At 37.3% G+C, this 17,944-nt stretch overlaps 1 protein-coding gene across 2 annotated transcripts in view; it reads left to right on the top strand.

Moving 5' to 3' along the window:
* YWHAZ (tyrosine 3-monooxygenase/tryptophan 5-monooxygenase activation protein zeta) overlaps positions 1-17,944 on the top strand; it is a 34,772-nt gene that overhangs the window by 4,165 nt on the left and 12,663 nt on the right. The gene's annotated exons all lie outside the window — the stretch shown is intronic.

The raw sequence follows: 17,944 nt of genomic DNA on the forward strand, positions 1-17,944 counted from the left end.
CTAACACTTTCATTTTTTAATGAACTGGGAGTTAATATTTAAAATGGGTTTAACTAAATGATTACTCTTACATTGCAGATGGGTACTCTTACATACACATGGGTCTCTGTTTGACAGGGCTCTGGTATACAGAGGCTGAATCCCATTTCCTCTGAAAATGCAGCTGCACTTCTTACTATTTGAATCTTGTTCATGGAAGAAGTACTATAACAAGCAATATAGAATTATTTCTGATGGGGGTTTGGAGTTTTTGTTAAAATTGTAATGGTATTATGATTCCTTTACAGTAGTCTAACGCTGATGGAATAGCTTCAGTTCCTAAATTAAGAGTGTTTTTCTCAAATGATAATTTACTTTAAACTGTCTTTTTAAAGAAGAATAACATTTTCTATCTTTATGTGGGCTACAGTCTTCTCGTGTGGTATCTATTTTGTGGGTAGTTTTTGATTGCTTACTTGAAATCTTTACATTGATAGCTATCATTCATTTCTAAAATGAGAAGGGAGTTCTATGCTTTTATTGAGACTCAATGACAAATGCTTATCTTATGCTTTGCTAATGTAATAAAAATATTTAAAATCTGAAAATACCATGTTTCCCTATAATAAAATACTATTGGACTTTTCCCCACCTTCCTTGCTCTGTTTACTGGTAAGAACCTGAGTGTGTTATTAAATTTTGTTCCCTCTAATGTTTTTCCCCCAGTTATTATACCTGATAGATTAAATAATTAAGAGTTTTATTATTTCCCTTAAGACAAAAGTCAGTTTTAGGAATAAAAGGGGATGTGGTAACATTCATCCTATACTAACAGCTTATTTGCAATTCCAGGTAGGTATTTGCATGTTTTCCACACAAAAAGTATAAAAGCTCCCGTCATTGTGAGACTTTTCCTAGGAAAAGACTGTAGCAGTTTTAGCATTACTTTCCTTATCAAGGAAAAAAAATACTGCATTGGATCAGTGGGTGAGAATATCTGGATTAATCTCTGAATAGCTTTTCCTGTTGAAATGATTATTAAGGGAGTTTGATACTGGTTGCTGATCACTATGTTGTTCTCCTGCAGAATAGCACACTGGCTTCGCATCAAGTCTAAATGAAATTTCCAGTTCGAAAGTATAAATGAAATTTCCACTTTGAAAGTATAGATAAATGAAAGTTTAATTGTTTTACTATATAAAAGGCTCAGAGAATTCTAAAGCTTTTCTTCCAGCCTTAGTCTTTTCAGAAGTGAAGCTCCATTAGTGATCTTTGCATGGCTCATCCCTCCTAATATATAGTAGATACTCAAATTATTTGTTAAGTAAATGAGCTTTTGGGTTCTTTTGAAAAAGAGGTGGAACTAGGTCAGCAGTACGGCTAATTTTCCAAGGCCTTTTCTGTTTCAACTTGGGGAAACTTGGATATTTACAGATACTGTGATTCTTTACAGGCAGGCTTCTTTTCCCGATCTTTCTTCAAACAGGTCCTGTTGACTCGGGAAACATCTTGCATAAAATTCCTTTTCTCCTTTTAAGTAAAATGGAAGAATAAAGTCTAGCAGAACTGTTACATCTCCTAGAGAAAAAAAGGATTTGACCTGATTTGCTTGATAATTAGTGAACGTGTGCCCAATTATATCTCAATATCTTATATAATAAAAACGTAACCAGTTGTAATTTTTATTGCTCTAGTTTTTTCTTTGACTTTTAATTTGAGAAAAATAAGCAGATAATTGCTTTTCAGAATTGATATTATTGGCTGATAGCATCATTGATGAACCAACTTCATTGTTCTATACTGCCTAAAAAAATATTCTTTGTCTTCCTATTAGTAGGAACTAACCTCCATGGTTCAAAGTTTCTCTGAAGAGCTCTTTACTCTTATTAGGTTATTGCCATTCTAGTTACATGTACTTATCAAGTGTTTGTTTAATTTATACTATTTACTAAGCAGTGAAAGAGCAGGGACTGTGTTACTTTGTACAGAAGTTTTAGAGCATTACTGAAGAACATGGTCACCGGCCTTATTCTTCACAACATGAACTTCTCTTTATGCGAAATTATGGTTCTCTTCTTTGTGTTGTTAAATTTGAAATTACAGTATGTGAACTAATGCAGTCAGCCTTTTCTAGCAGATCTTAGACCAAATGTTCTTGTGTCAGTGGGGGAAGGGGTTGATACCTCTTCTGCCTAAAGTCACAAGAAGCCAAAAATTAGGTAGTTTTATTTTGAAGATGATGAAATGTAAAATGAAATAAGCATATGCATACTAGGTTGTACCTAATTCAAACTCAATAATATAACGGCCTAAAAAGAGCAAGTTTTGAGTCGTAACTAGTGTTACCTTTAAATGGCTGGGTGACCTGAAGATATTAGTCATCAGAGAAAACTGAGCTCAGTTAAATGGGAATAATACCTACCCCATAGGACTGCTGTGGAGAAAATCAGATAGAGAGAGCTCTTAGTGCCCCATTTATTTCAGTTTGGGGCTTCTCTTTAAAGCAGTGAAAGTGAAGTCACTCAGTCGTGTCTGACTCTTTGCGACCCCATGGACTGTAGCCTACCAGGCTCCTCCCTCCATAGGATTCTCCAGGCGAGAGTACTGGAGTGGGTTGCCATTTACTTCTCCAGGGGATCTTCCGGACCCAGGGATTGAACCCGGGTCTCCTGCATTAAAGCAGTGAGAGTAGTACAAACCTGCCTATAAGTTAATAGAGGTCTCTTTAACTTGGGAATCTAAGAATGAAATTTAAAAGATCCAAGAAACCTTAAAAATTCTTTGTCTTTCAAGGACAGAGGCCCATACTGGCCAGCAAGTTTTCAAAGGTTTCATTTTAAGAATTGAAAGCCACTGGAATAAGTTAAAGAATGGCTTCCTTATTAGGACATGAATTAGTAAAATCGTGAGTCTGTCATTTATAACAGTTGGCAACAATATTTGTTGTGTGATTCAGTTAACTTGTCTGAGTTCCATTTTATTATGCTTCTCTACATTTTTAAGGTGTTGTTGCTGGGCACTGGTTTTTATCTCCATAGAACTGCCATTAAGCAGGAGCAAGCTGGGAAGTGCCTTGGGCTTTAAAAACTGCTATATAAGTGTTTTAAGTTGAAAATCACTAGACAATTCATTTATTGGAATAAGGGCTTCTCAAAAGAATTGTGCAGTGTTATATTCATTTTCTTGACTGTGTATTTACATGTTTTTGTCAAATAACTGTTTTTGGTATGTTTCAAAGTACACAGACCTTACATGACATAGGAGATAGCAGCAATCCCTTCCAGGAAGAAGGACATTGGACAGTCTTTTGGTAATAAAATTCAGCAGTCTTTTTAAGAGTTTTCTTGGTAACAGTTAACTGTTGTACCTGATGAGGTAGTTTGTATATTTGGAAAGTCTGAGGTGTATGAAATGTAAAGGAAAGAAACATTGGAAAGACAGGTGTTTACTATTTGGTGGGAAGGGGAAGAATAACAGCTTGGTCAAGAGCAACAGGTTACCTATCCTTTTTCAGCCTAGCAATACTTAATATAATAATGAAGTCTTTCCTGCCTGTTCTAGAAAGAGATACAGATGACTTGGAGAAGTTTAGTGATTAGATGAGCTGTGAAGATAGTTAAAAGTGAACTAAGGAATAGATTACAGAATTGAAAATTGAAATTCAAAAAGAAAATTAAGAAAAATCTTAAAAGTAGAGGAGAACATGTACACTTAAGAACTCTTCGACTCTTCTGATATTGCCCAAGAAAGAGGAAGAAATTGTATTCAGCCCCAGCAGAGGCATTTGAATTAGAGAGGTCGGGAAATAAGATACCTAGAGTGTCTTTATAGTTTACCAAGAGTAATTTTGCTTTTCAGTTTTTCTTCTAAAAACACCCAATTTGGGGACTTCTCTGGTGGTCCAATGGTTAAGACTCCGCACTTCAAATGCAGAGGGTGAAGGTTCACATCCTTGTTGGGGAACTAAGATCCCACATGTTTTGCAGGGTGTGGCCAAAAATTAAATGCCCAGCTTTATGAGTAAAAAAATCTTATGATAACATCTGTCAGTAGTGGTACAGTAGAAGATCCTAGTTAGTTGGTTAATTGAAAAGTAGTTCAAATGTGTTCCTACTTGTTCTAAACATTTTCAGTTAAAACAAATGTGTGTGTTCATTTGCGCATTTCTAGTGCGGAGCTAAGACCTTTTCTTTGAATGTGCATAGACCTACGGTTTGAAAATAACTTACTAGCCACCCCTAAAAGAAACGCAACCTTTACAAAATGTAATTTGAGTTTACGTAGTAGAGTAAGAACTTAAAAGCTAAAAGAAAATAATCAGAATTTTTCTAATCTTTCAATTGTTTGGATAACCCAAGTGATACATGTGTGTGTCTCCTTTAAAAATAGTCATTTCAAAACATTCATTGTAATTGCATTAGAAATGCTTCTTTTCATACTTAAACTTGATAACAAAAATAGCATAGCATTTTAAGTAATTATATCCAAGTATAATGGCGTAGCTTGGGGAACAAATACAGGGCTCAGTAATGGTATAACTGCTGATAGAAACTAAAGGGGGTTTCAGAGAGTAGCTGAAAAATGTATGTGAATATTTAGCCCAAAGATAAAACGACATGGGCATTATTGGTGTTTGCCTAGGAATGAAAAAGGCCTGGCATAAAGCCAGTCTGTTAAGTGAGGTTTGGTTAATCCAGCAAATTAAGTGATGGTTCATTCTGTCAGTGCATTAGGTGGAAACAGTTGCTTTATTCAAAAGCCTTTGCAGTAATTTTGCAAGAGATGAGATTAGGAAGAGAGAGAGGGTGCTGGTTAAAGCATGAAGGGGTCAATTATGTTATAAATCAATGAATGTGGGACTTAATGGCCTTGCAAAAACTTGACCCAAAGGAAGTGATGCCAGATGTTACCTCTTCCAAGACATGCAAAAATAGTTGTGCTTTTATAAAGAAAATCAGAGCTAAGTTTCCCCTACTAACATCAGAAGCAGATTTTCAGTGCCCTCCATCATAGCTATAATCATTTAAGTATTAACTTTGGGTTTTTTGGAAGTGGGGCTTTAACTTTGGAAAGACATAGGGTTCTCCCCACCCCCCCCATAAATACAATTTGCTGTTGACTAGTCTCTCAGTTGTGTCCAACTGTTTTGCGACCCATGGACTGTACAGCCCGCCAGGCTCCTTTGTCTGTTGGATTTCTCAGGCAAGAATACTGGAGTGGTTTGCCATTTCCTCCTCAAGTGGATCTTCCCAACCCAAGGATTGAACCGGTATCTTCTGCATTGCAAGAGGAAGTCAAAATTATGGGTGTTCTGATGTCAGTTAAGCTCAGAAAAACTTAATGTAGTCCACTGAAATGCTAATAGGCCTTAGAATTTTAATTCCTGAGATAATCCCTGTTGTGATTTCATCCTGATTTCCATCTCTCTTTATTGCGGTTTTGCATTGAGTATAAACACTGCTCTTCAGGGAGGTTTTTTTTCCTTCTCTTTTTGGTATGTATTTACTGGGTTGCCTCAGGTCTTAGTTGTGTCATGTAGGATCTTGGTTGCAGTGTGCAGGATATGTCGTTGGGGCACATGGGCTCCTTTCCAGCAGTGGTGTGTGGGCTTTAGAGTGTGGAGCTTAGTTGTCTGTTGACACGTGGGCATTTAGTTCCCTGACCAGGTATCAAACCAACTTGCCCTGCATTGGAAGATAGATTCTTGAGCACTGAACCTCTGCTGTCAATGTCAGTGTGCTGCAGTCAGGAGCTCCTCTTCCTTTTGAAACTACCTATTCTTTCTAACCTCTTAATTTTTAGCACATTTTCTAGACTTTTAACAATGACATCTTGGACTCACCTTTGAGTTCTTTTTCTAATTGCAAGTTAATTGCTGTGTTGGCTGCATCATTGTAAAGAGTTGGTTCTCAACTCTTTACATTCATGTTGATACTCATTTGTATGATACATTTCCTGTGGGTAGTACCCAGGATTATTTGCCACTCCCATTTTACTAGTAATTCTATCCTTTACTCTCCCACTCATATGCATATTGGCAAGAAAGTGATGTTGTAAGAATAAACGTGACCTAATTTTAATGGACAGAAGCTAAGTTATAAACTTTATATTGCTAGTGGTGGTCATTCACTTGAACTTATCTTTACTGTTCTTTTCCCAGTTCTGTGCTGCATACAGATAGCTCTTTCTCTTATCTTTTTATAAAACAAAAAGAATTCCTTCTGTGCCTTTGGCTCTTGTTTGGTCTTCTTGTCCCTGATACAAGCCATTGCCAATTTCCATCTTTGTGGCCTGAGGGTTTCTTTACTCTGATTGGTACAAAAGTAATTGTGGTTTCAGACAGTGAATTTTAAATAACTATAACTAGGTTCAAACACATCTTTATTAATCAAAATAGGAACCATTACAACCAACACATTTCTGCCAACAGAGGAAAGTTTTTGTTTATTCCTATAGCTTAAAAATCTGCTTCATTATTCGATGAACTCTTGGAAAGCTTTTTCTGCCTCCTGCTGGTCATGGAAATGTTTCTCCTGCAAAAAGTTGTCAAGATGCTTTGAAGAAATGATAGTTGGTGAGAGTTCAGGTGAATATGGTGGACGAGGCAAAACGTAGTAGTCATAGCCCAATTTATTCAACCTTTAAAGTGTTGGTTGTGCGACATTGGGTCGGTCGGGTGTTACTGTGGAGAAGAATTGGGCCCATTCTATTGATCAGTGCCGGCTGCAGGCGTGGCAGTTTTTGATGCATCTCATTGATTCCTGAGCAGACTTCTCAGATATGATGGTCTTGCTGGGATTCAGAGAACTGTAGTGTATCACACCAGCAGCAGACCACCAAACAATGACCGTAACCTTTTTTGGTGCAAATTTGTCTTTGGGAGGTGCTTTGGAGCTTTTTCTCAGTCTAGCCACTGATGTAGTTGTCATTGGTTGTCATAAAATCTACTTTTTGTTGCACGTCACTATCAGATGAAAAAATGATTCATTTAGAATAAGAGAAGACAACACTTCAAAACGACGACTTTTTGATTTTCGGTCAGCTCATGAGGCACCCACTTACTGAGCTTTTTCACCTTTCCAGTTTGCTTCAAATCTCGAACGACTGTAGGATGGTGGATGTTGAGTTCTTGAGCAACTTCCTATGCAGTTGTAAGGGGATCAGCTTCAATGACTGGCCATTACCCTCCTCATCTTCACGGCTCTCACGTCCTGTGTAAAATTGCTTGACCCGCTGGTGCACTGTACCTTTGTTAGCAGTTTCTGGGCCAAATGCACTGTTGTCAGTTGTCTCTGCTCCTTTACCACCCATTTTGAACTTGAATTTAAAAATCGCTGTAATTTGCTTTTTGTCTAACATTTCTGCAGTCTAAAATAGTAATGTCATTAGCAAAAAAAAAAAAAAAAACATAAAGCAAGAAATGCGCATGAATATAATGTATAAAATAACCACATTTACTTTAAGAATGTATTCAGTACCAAAGTTCCAACAATGCAAAGCTGCAACTACTTTTGCACCAAATAACTCTTTAATCTTGATGTCTAAGTTGTTTTTGAGTTTAGGGTTGGCTCTATTCCTTTATTCCCCTTAAAAGCAGGACCATTGACATTTGTATTTAATTTGTAAAACACACTGCAGGAATATGATATACTTAATATTTAGATGGCACAAGTTTGAATTTGGCTTGGGAAAAATGGCATGCTTAGCCACCACATTCTTATCAGTTACCATTGTACTAAGTACGTTTCTTTGCAACAGGTCGTTCTCCATTTTATTCTCTAGTGAGCATTTCCCTGTAATAACGAAAAACTTGTATCTGTAAAAATTGCTATACAATTGCAGTTTGTCATTGATGACAGTTTTGCATTTTCTGTTAACATATCACATAAGTAGTAGTGTGCTATAAAATAGTTTTATATCTTGGCAGATTTCACTAATTTTATTCTGTTGACATTCGTTTGCTATAGTATGGGTCTTGGGGACAGCAGAGCATGGATGAAATATAGTTGACATGTTAGCAGTGTGGTTCTGTTGATGACACGTTCATGTTTGTTTTTATTGGAATAGATTAGTAAAAGAGTTTACCATATAATCTTTTTCTTAGTTTCTTGCAACAGAATTTGTGAGCTTTCTTTTGTTCTCCTCCAAATAAAAATATGGTTATAACAGATGACAAAGAAAGAACATAAAGATAGTCCAAATGTCAATTTATAGAGTTAAATAAGTCAAGCTAAGACTTGGTCCGAATGGTTGACTTATATGCATGTTCATTCTTTTAAAACCAGGAGCCCCAGGAATGCCCAATTTTTGTAGTATAGGGATTTGACTGACTTGAATTGGCTTAACGAGTTGGACAACATTAGAGAAGTTAGAAATGTTTTAGTGGAAGTTAACTTCTGTCTTGCAAACAAGTTGGGGGATCTAGGAGTTCTTTCAAATTAACAGTATTACCAAGGAACCCAGTGGTGAGTTGAATGTTTCTCATCCAGGTGATTAAATATAAGTGTGTTTCTGAGATAGACCTGCTTCTCTTGTTGATTCAAGACTTGTGAATTGTCAGATCATAATTATTTTTGCTTCTTAAAACACACATTAAAAACCGTTGCCCAGAATTTCAAAGGAATACTTGAACTACATTGAACCCGGGGGCACTTGGTAAATATCCTACTCAAAACACATTACCTTCAAAATGTTATTCTGGGAAATGGACAGTTGAGGACATTGATTTATGTAGGTAAGTTGTAGTTTACTTAGAACAGGGAAGTTCTCAAGTCAATAATTTGATGAGTATTTTTCTGTTGTGTTGAGAATAGATGTTTATGACATCAGAAGAATCATGCTCTTGTAATGACCTTTCCTTTCAGTTTCCTCTGATAGTTTCCACCTGATGAGACAGCATTATCATCAAACTTAATTGGATCATAAGGATAAGACTTGAAGAATAATCTTGTGTAACATTTCTAAAAATGTAAACTGCTGCTTCACTTTAAAAGGGTGACATAGCCTAGCACAGTCTACATAGACCTTGGTGGTTTGAATTTTCTTTAATTCATTTTTTATGACTTCGGGCAAGTGTTTCATATCTGTGACTCTTGTTTCCACATATTCAAAATGGAAATGATAATAGCATCTACCTGTAGGGTATTTTATGTAGAGTTAATACATCTCTGTGTTGATATTAAATAGCAAATAATACTGCTTACCTTCTCTGATAGCACTTTTGTGCTTCTTTGTTATCACTGCATTGAGGCTTTGTTTATTGGATATTAAATTTAAGAGAAAGTTAATAAGTTTAATATTTATTGATTACCTGCTATTTTATAAGCTGTGTGCTATAAAGAAAAACATAAATATAAAAAGTCTCTACTCAACACTGTCCGATAGTGGGATGTTGCTGTATTAACACGGGGAGCCCAGCCTGCACTCTGATGACCTAGGGGGTGGGATGGGGGAGGGGAGGGAGGCCCACCGGGGAGGGGATATATGTATGGTTATGGCTGATTGACGTTGCCCTACGGCAGAAACCAACAAACGTTAAAAAGTAAAATTAAAAAATAATACTAACCGGGAAAAAAGCCTCTGTTCATAAAAAATCTCAGCAACCCAGAGGGGAAAGTGCTGTGTTGGTCAAATTCAGAAGAACTGGTCTTCAGCCTTCTATTTTAAAAGTGGCTGATAAAATCTGGTCCCACTAGGGAGCTGTACATAATATACAACGTGCATGTGCAAGTTTTAAAAACACTATAAAAAATGAGTTTTTTTTTTTTTTAAATCATCCTTTGTGATGGAAATACTGGGAAATGGAGCTTTGACTGGTGAGAAACTTCAGCCCACATCAACATTAATGCCAGCTCTGAAAAGGGCTCTGGGGAAGGGGAGAAGGAAAACCCCCTAGTGTCCGTTTTAGCAGTTACCAATCAATACTCAGTAAGTTCTTTTTGGTATGTTTTACCATCTTAATTTTTAGGAGGTACATTTTGAATCTGGCATTATCAAATTTCTTGTTGATATGCTAAAACTTATATGGTGCAGATTTACCGGTTCTTACTAATGGAAAATGCATTCAGTTAAGTGACTGGTCAGAGTCCTGTATAATTCCATCCTTGAAGTTAAGCAACTCTGCCCATTCATAGCAGTGTGACCTTATCATTCACAGAACACCTAAAATCTTACTTTGTGCCAACATTGCACAGAAAGTCAAAAAGTGTACAGATACCAGCGTAATCATTTCATGTGTGCGTGCGTGAGTGTGTGTGTGTGTGTGTGTGTGTGTGTCTGTGTTAGTTGCTTCAACATATCTGACTCTTTGCAACTGCATGGTCTATCCATGGAATTCTCCAGGCAAGATTACTGGAGTGGGTAGCCATTCCCTTCTTCAGGGGAATCTTCCTGACCCAGAGATCAAACCTCGGTATTCTGCATTGCAGGCCCATTCTTTACCAGCTGAACTACCAGGGGAGCCCCAAATCAGTTCTTGACACCACCTAATTCTCTAGCAGTTTTGGTGGAGCACTTTTGGAAGCAACTGATGAAGTTGTAATTGAAAAGAAAGCAATCCAGCCACAAGAGGGAGTAAGAATAATTTCCAAATTGATGGGCCTTTTATCTCAACAAAAATAGCCGCTTTCTTTTCACTCTCTTTCCCCAAAGTGAAAGTTTGGGGAAATTCTCTGTGCACAAGGGAATTGTGCAATACCAGAATTTTGACCTTCTACATTGTGCTGTTGAAATAAATTTCATATTGAGGATATTTAAAATGACATTTGTGGGGCTTCTGAGTTTTTAAATTGAATAATAAATTGGGAGGTGAATTTTATTGAATCAGTGGATTTTAGGCTTAAAGGAGCATCTGCCCTACCTGTTTTTTTCATTTTCATAGATCAAGATGCTGAAGCACAACAAGATGTCTAGTTGCTTGACTTGAATGTGTGTTTGTTAATCTAGGAGAGATCCAGTTGCATTTAATTTGCAGAGAGTGACCACTTTTTGTTTCATTGGAATTTCACGTATTTGAATTGTTTGATGAGTTGGATAATTAGAGAAGTTAGAAGTGTGTTTTTAGTGAAGGTTTAATCCCATCTTGCAAACTGGGAAGAATAACATTTTCATTAAATGTGATGGCTTTAGTTTTAGACTGCATTTTTAGAGTTTTATACTTGAAAATAACAGGAATCACACTTGAACGCCTTGTGCTTCAAGTTCTTGGCACCTTTTAACCATCGACATTTTTTATGCTTGATTGGTATAAATGTGTAATATCTATATCCTGATCTCTTTTTCTTTGTTGTGTTCATGGAAGAGGGCTGTGATAGTACAATCTAAAAGAGAGGAATGGGTTGTGGAAGCTTGGTCTTTTCAGTGTACACATATGTAGTGAGGTCAAGTCAAAGGAGATGCTTCCCCAGCTGTTTTCAAATTGTGGTTCATAAATGTCTCTTAGAAGTTGATTATTTTGCTTTGAAATTCTGGGACTATTTACTATTTGCTTGGTGATTTTTTTTTTTTTTAATGTATATTTACATTAATGGAAATTAAAGTGTGACCAATTAGGTGGAATATAGTCTGAAACGAAGTGGGAACCTCGTCTCCACCCCTCATATTTTTATTTACAAATACATCACTAGTTTTCGTATTATCTCCTAAACACAAGTTTTACCAGCCCAATAAGGAAATTTGAAAAACCCAGATGAGCATGAAAACGGTATAAGGTTGGAGAGCAGAACTCAATGATAATCTTCCAGAAAAAGAATCCTAGTAGGAAGATTTCCTCTTTAAAACTTGTGTATAATAATTGTAATATTAAATAACCAAAAGGGAAAGTACCCTCTTCTCCCATACGGTAATTAAACGGTCTCTTCTAGCTTGTTATAATTTTGACTTTTTATTTTGAAATAATTTCAAATGTTCCCATATATCCTTTACCTGGTTCTCTTAATGATCAAAATCAATAAATTAATAATGGATAAAATAAATTTATGTAACCCATAGCACTTACAGAGTGTACCACTGTAATTGTCTAATTCTGGTCTGGAATTCAGTCCAGAATCACAGTTTGTCTTGTCTCCTTACTCTTCTTTAATCTGGATCAGTTTTCCAGTCTTTGCCTTTTTATGTATTTGCCACTTTTTTCAAGAGTTCTGGCGGGTTTCTTTTTTTGGTAAACTAATCCTCGGTTTGGATTCATCTGGTGATTTTCTCATGAGTAAATTCAGATTGTGCATTTTGGGGAAAAATTCCTGGGAATGACACTATGCCTTCCTTGGTGTATCATATTAGGATACATGTGCTGTTCTTGTTACCAAACCATTATTTTTAGGACATTATATTTTCAAATTTAAACAGCAGTGAGACTTCTGAAAATATCCTATAGTATAAAAGTACCAATTAAAAATTTTTTAAGATAGATGGGCCCCATAAATATGATTTTTTTAATCAATGAAAAGTGAAAGTGAAGTTGCTCAGTTGTGTCCGACTCTTTGGGATCCCATGGACTATATAGCCTGCCAGGCTCCCCTGTCTGTGGGATTCTCCAGGCAAGAATACTGGAGTGGGTTGCCATTTCCTCCAGGAGATCTTCCCAACCCAGGGATTGAACCTGGGTCTCCCGAATTGTAGGCAGATGCTTTTGATAGTCCCTCAATCATGTCGAATTCTTTGTGACCCCATGGACTGTGGCCCGCCAGGCTCCTCTGTCCATGGAATTCTCCAGGCAAGAAGAGTGGGTTACCATTCCCTTCTCCAGGGGATCTTCCTGACCCAGGGATTGAACCTGGGTCTCCCGCATTGCAGGCAGATTCTTTACCATCTGAGCCACATAGAACTAAATATAGTTTGCCAAAGTGCTAATGTCATTTTATAATAATTGGATTACTTTTTTGAAAGGGGAAGATATCCCAGCTCTATAACTTGTACTTTCAAAATTTATTTTCAGTAATTGGCTTCATGTATTCTAATTTACAGGCTTCCCTTGTGGCTCAGCTGGTAAATCCTGCAATGCAGGAGACCTGGGTTCAATCCCTGGGTTGGGAAGCTCCCCTGGAGAAGGGAAAGACTACCCACTCCAGTATTCTGACCTGGAGAATTCCATGGACTGTATAGTCCATGGGGTCACAAAGAGTCAGACATGACTGAGCAACTTTCACTTCACTTCACTTCATTCTAATTGATAAGCCATATCATAGCCTATAGCCCAGTGATATGAGTGCTTCATGGCAGATGGTCATTCTTCAGAGCTGTAGTAAACACTTAAAAAAATTAGTGAATACCCATTATAGTCAATATAATGTCTGATTCTCATTTAATAAAGAAAGGAAGAATGTTGGGTTGGGAAGTGTTCAGTGCATTAGAGAAACTTTCCTGGGATGAAATTTGGAAAGAAGGTTTTGAAAAGAATGCTGTTAATAAAATACAGTAGACTGAATGAGGGGGTGTATCATGGTTTTCTATCTGAAACTCCTATTTGCTCTTGGTGGCAGAGTTTTACTACCAAAATCTAGGTGTTCTGACTTCCAAACAGATTTACTTCACCTTACTGCCTCAGACTATTGTCCCACCCTGTCTCTGGTGAATTTTTGTTGTTTTGTCTTCCTTAGTTGCCCGCTCTAGAGTCATTACATAGAACCTAGAGCTTATCCAAGGGTCCTGAAAGCATATAGGATGTGCCTAGCTTGCCCTTTGGCTGCTATTTCTGAATATATGTGCTTAGAACAGCAACCAGACACCTGTCATTTTTGAACAATTCTAGGTCTTTAATGGAAAAGGAAATGGCAGCCCACTCCAGTACTCTTGCCTGGAAAATGCCATGGACTGAGGAGACTGATAGGCTACAGTCCGTAGGGTTGTAAAGAGTCGGACACGACTGAGCGACTTGACTTTATTGACTTTAGGTCTTTAAAGAAACAGAACGTTTTTCTTCTTGGAGCAAAATATTAATTATCTAACCTTCAATATCATCTTCAGTAATTTCCATCACATTTTACCTAAACTATTTAGAAGTTTGGGAAGATGATGAGCTTTTGATAGTCAAGATTGTTCTAAGTTTCCTCTGTTATATTTAAATGAGGCTGTTAAAATAGCATGTTAATTTGGCCTTGGGATTTGATGTTTGAGTGCCTAATATGTGCAAAACGTGTGTCTTTAAGGAGCCTGTAAGCAGGTTGAGAATAGATATATGAAAAGTTGAAGGTGCAAAATCATAATTAAAATTTACTTTATATTGTTCTGAATAACGGATGTTGTAGAGCATAGGATATAAAGTTAAAAAATTAAACTCTCCCTACATCATCCCAGTTCCTCAGAGGTAATCTCTAACAGTCTCTCTCTCTCTTTTTTTTTTTATCCTGGGAACTTACAGTGCCTGTGCTAACAGTTCTGTCCTTGAAGAATATATACAAGTAGGATCATATAAAAACTGTTCTGTAAGTTGTATCCACACACACAACACTTTGATTATGTTTTATGCTTCATTCCAATTGGCACACAACTTCTTTTTAATGTCAGTGTAGTGTTTTATGAGTGTAACATTATGTAGTTAGTCCATTGTTGATATTGGCAGAAATTAGTGTATTGCTGAGAATTAGCTTGAGGGAGAACATACCTTTCAGTTCAGTTCAGTCGCTCAGAGCGTGGTATATTGAAAGGTGGATGGTTCAGATTGCTTTAAGTCAGTCAGCAGTTCTTAAAAGTGATCTGTGGACCCTGGGAGTCCTGTTAGGGGAGATTCATGAAGTCGCACCTATTTTCCAGTATCTCTTACAGATGAGAAACCTGAGGCCCAGAGAAATTCCAGAACTTTGTCAAGCTGACATAGCTAGTAAGCAGTGTTTCCATAGCTGGTGCCCTTTACATGTTTGCTGTAAAAAGAATAAGTACTAATGGAAAATGTTTGCTTTATCTTTTGTACATTGATATAATTTAATCCTATGTTTTAAATGAAAGGGTTTTTTGTGCATTATTTCACCACTCTTACTAGATAAACAAATTTTTGATGACTGAACCCAAAGTAGAGTACTAAAATTGAGAGTGAAGTTGCTCAGTCGTGTCCGACTCTTTGCGACCCCATGGATTGTAGCCTACCAGGTTCCACCATCCATGGGAACCCATCCAAGAATACTGGAGTGGGTTGCCATTTCCTTCTCCAGGAGATCTTCCCTCCCCAGGGATTGAACCCGGGTCTCCTGTGTTGTAAGCAGACGCTTTACCGTCTGAGTCACCAGGGAGCACACTAAAGCAGATTTTTGAATGTCAAGATCCCCAGGCCTTAAATTTACATCTGAGTAGAGTATGCCTACTCTGTCAGGAGCTGTGACGGGTGCTTTCCTGTTTATATTAATACTCATTTAGAGAAATGGCAACCCACTCCAGTGTTCTTGACTGGAGAATCCCAGGGACGGCAGGGCCTGGTGGGCTGCTGCCTATGGGGTCGTACAGAGTCGGACATGACTGAAGTGACTTAGCAGCAGCAGCAGCAGCTGCCCTTTAAAGTAGATTTTCATTGTAATCAATTTGTATGTTTTTTATTAAAAGATAAATCATTGTATAAAATTGAATTTCGTTTAATTCTTTTATAGATGAGAAAATTAAGGCTCTGAGAGATTAACTTGCCTGAGATCTCAAAATTAATGATGAGACAGGGATATAAGTTTGCCTGATTTTAGTTTATATTGTTTCTATTACCCCAAACTGTTGCTCCAAGAAATGCTTGGATGCCCAGAAATTAGGGCCTTGCCACCACCAGGTCAGCTGCAGTTTTGGTGTTTTAGGGTATTCTCTAGTCTTGATTGTTCCTAAAGAGTTGATGTTTTACTCTTAATTTCAGTCTGTAGTCAGATTGAAGGACAGTGAGAGAGAGAGGTATATCATTAGAATAGAGGTGGATTTTTACTTCACAAACCTTTTATTAGAAATACTTGACCATAGTTAGGATTAAATGTTTATTGTAGTGGTGGCAGGTTGAACCTTAAGAAGGGCAGTCAGAACTAGATAACCTGTCAGTTTATGAGGTTCCTTAGTATTAATACACTCCCAAAGTCAAAGCATTGACCTTCTTTGGATCAATACATGTATTAGAAACTATTGTTTATATATTCTGCCTTGGGTAGTTTAACTTGGAGGCAGAAATCGTTACTTTACCCCATATATCTTAAGTGTTTTTACAACCTAAGAAGTTAATTGTACTTGATGCTGTAAAGAAGAAAAATCTTTTAACTCTAAAATCTCAAACCCTACGTAATTTGTCTGTTGATGAGATTAAGGTTCAGCAACCTCTCCAGAATTACATCATGTATTTAGCTTGGATTATGAACCATTTACAGAGACATTTCAGGTGTGGGTTTTATTCTTCCAATCCCGTTATTGAGATGACTACTGCATAAAGTCAGAACATGCATTAACTCTAATTTAGCGAATTGATTTTAGGTATTTTTTAAATGACCATGATTATCTTTAAAAGACAGTAGCTATCATCAAAAACAGATTTTTTTTTAAGTGCTTGAGTAACTACTGTGAATCTGAATCAGATTCTGTTTCAGCGAGGTCTCTTGTGTGTTCACATGGTACCCGGTCCAGTGTGTGAGTGCACGATGTGAAAGTTTGTGTTTGACACGAAACTCCTTTCCTGTTGTAAATTACATTTAGATTAGAAGGTCAATGTACTGTGTTACATGGAGAATTTTACAAGTGAAAGGTACATTAGTAGTCAGCCTGACCTTCGTTTTATAAGTAGAAACTGTGGCACCTTGTTTGCGTCTTTCCTTGTATAATGCTGTGTCTCCTTTTAAATTCAGATTGTCACAGTGTCCCAGGTGTCATCACCTTCATTGTACTACTACCCGTGAATGAAACATAGGAGGTTGTATTGTATACCTAGTGCAGGGTATTCTCGTTTATGTATGTTTTGAAAATAGCTATTAGTTCTTTCCTCTTTGTTTTCTGTTCTCCAATTTTTGTCACTGCTGCTTTCTAAGAAGTGCAACTTCCTTTTTTTTCCTTTTGTTTTTATTCCCATCATGGTCTTGTCCCTTCGATCATGCTTTTCTCCTCTGGCTTTTAAATCTGGAAAATTGAACATTGATTTCTCTTTGTTCAGTCTGATAAATTAACATACTTAAATCACCTCTAGTTAACTTAAAAGGCAGTGGCACCCCACTCCAGTACTCTTGCCTGGAAAATCCCATGGATGGAGGAGTCTGGAAGGCTAAGGGTCAGACACGACTGAGCGACTTCACTTTCACTTTTCACTTTCATGCATCGAAGAAGGAAATGGCAACCCACCCCAGTGTTCTTGCCTGGAGAATCCCAGGGACGGGGGAGCCTGGTGGGCTGCTGTCTGTGGGGTCGCACAGAGTTGGACACGACTGAAGTGACTTAGCAGCAGCAGCAGCAGTGAATTCTATATCTTCCATATCTCAGAGTTGAATGAAACCACATCTGATTGATGAATCTCTGAAAAATAGTCATTTGCTCCTTTAAAGTTTCTGTAAGAAGAGTAGAACTTGCTGTCTAGTGAGATGACCTATTCCAAATTTGTTTCATAAGTTTTCTCATACTGAGCAGAAATCTGTCTCTGCCTAAATTTAGTTTTGTCTTCTGGAGCCATTCATGTCATATTTTTTTCAGTTTTCGTGACTGTTTCTAGTTTCATCAACATTTTTGCTTGCTTTCCTGGATACCCTCCAGTTTGTCAAAGCCTGTCTAGATATTTTGGGGTGGGGCGTTTGACATCTTAGTTCCCCCACCAAGGATCAAATCCTTGTCCCCTGCAGTGGAAGAGTGGAGTCTTAACCACTGGACTGGCAGTGAAGTCTCTGTTTTTAAAGGAACAATATACTTTTAAGATTTGGTCTCATCAACACGGTGTAGAGCTAAAACATCATCCTTAACTTTGATTTCTAATTACTATCTCTGAATCATGTTCTGCTTCTTAGTAGGCAGAGAAAATGCAGAATAATGTAGAACAGGTCATATT

Source organism: Bos indicus x Bos taurus, chromosome 14 (assembly GCF_003369695.1).
Source record: "Bos indicus x Bos taurus breed Angus x Brahman F1 hybrid chromosome 14, Bos_hybrid_MaternalHap_v2.0, whole genome shotgun sequence".
Classification (NCBI taxonomy): Eukaryota; Metazoa; Chordata; class Mammalia; order Artiodactyla; family Bovidae; genus Bos; species Bos indicus x Bos taurus.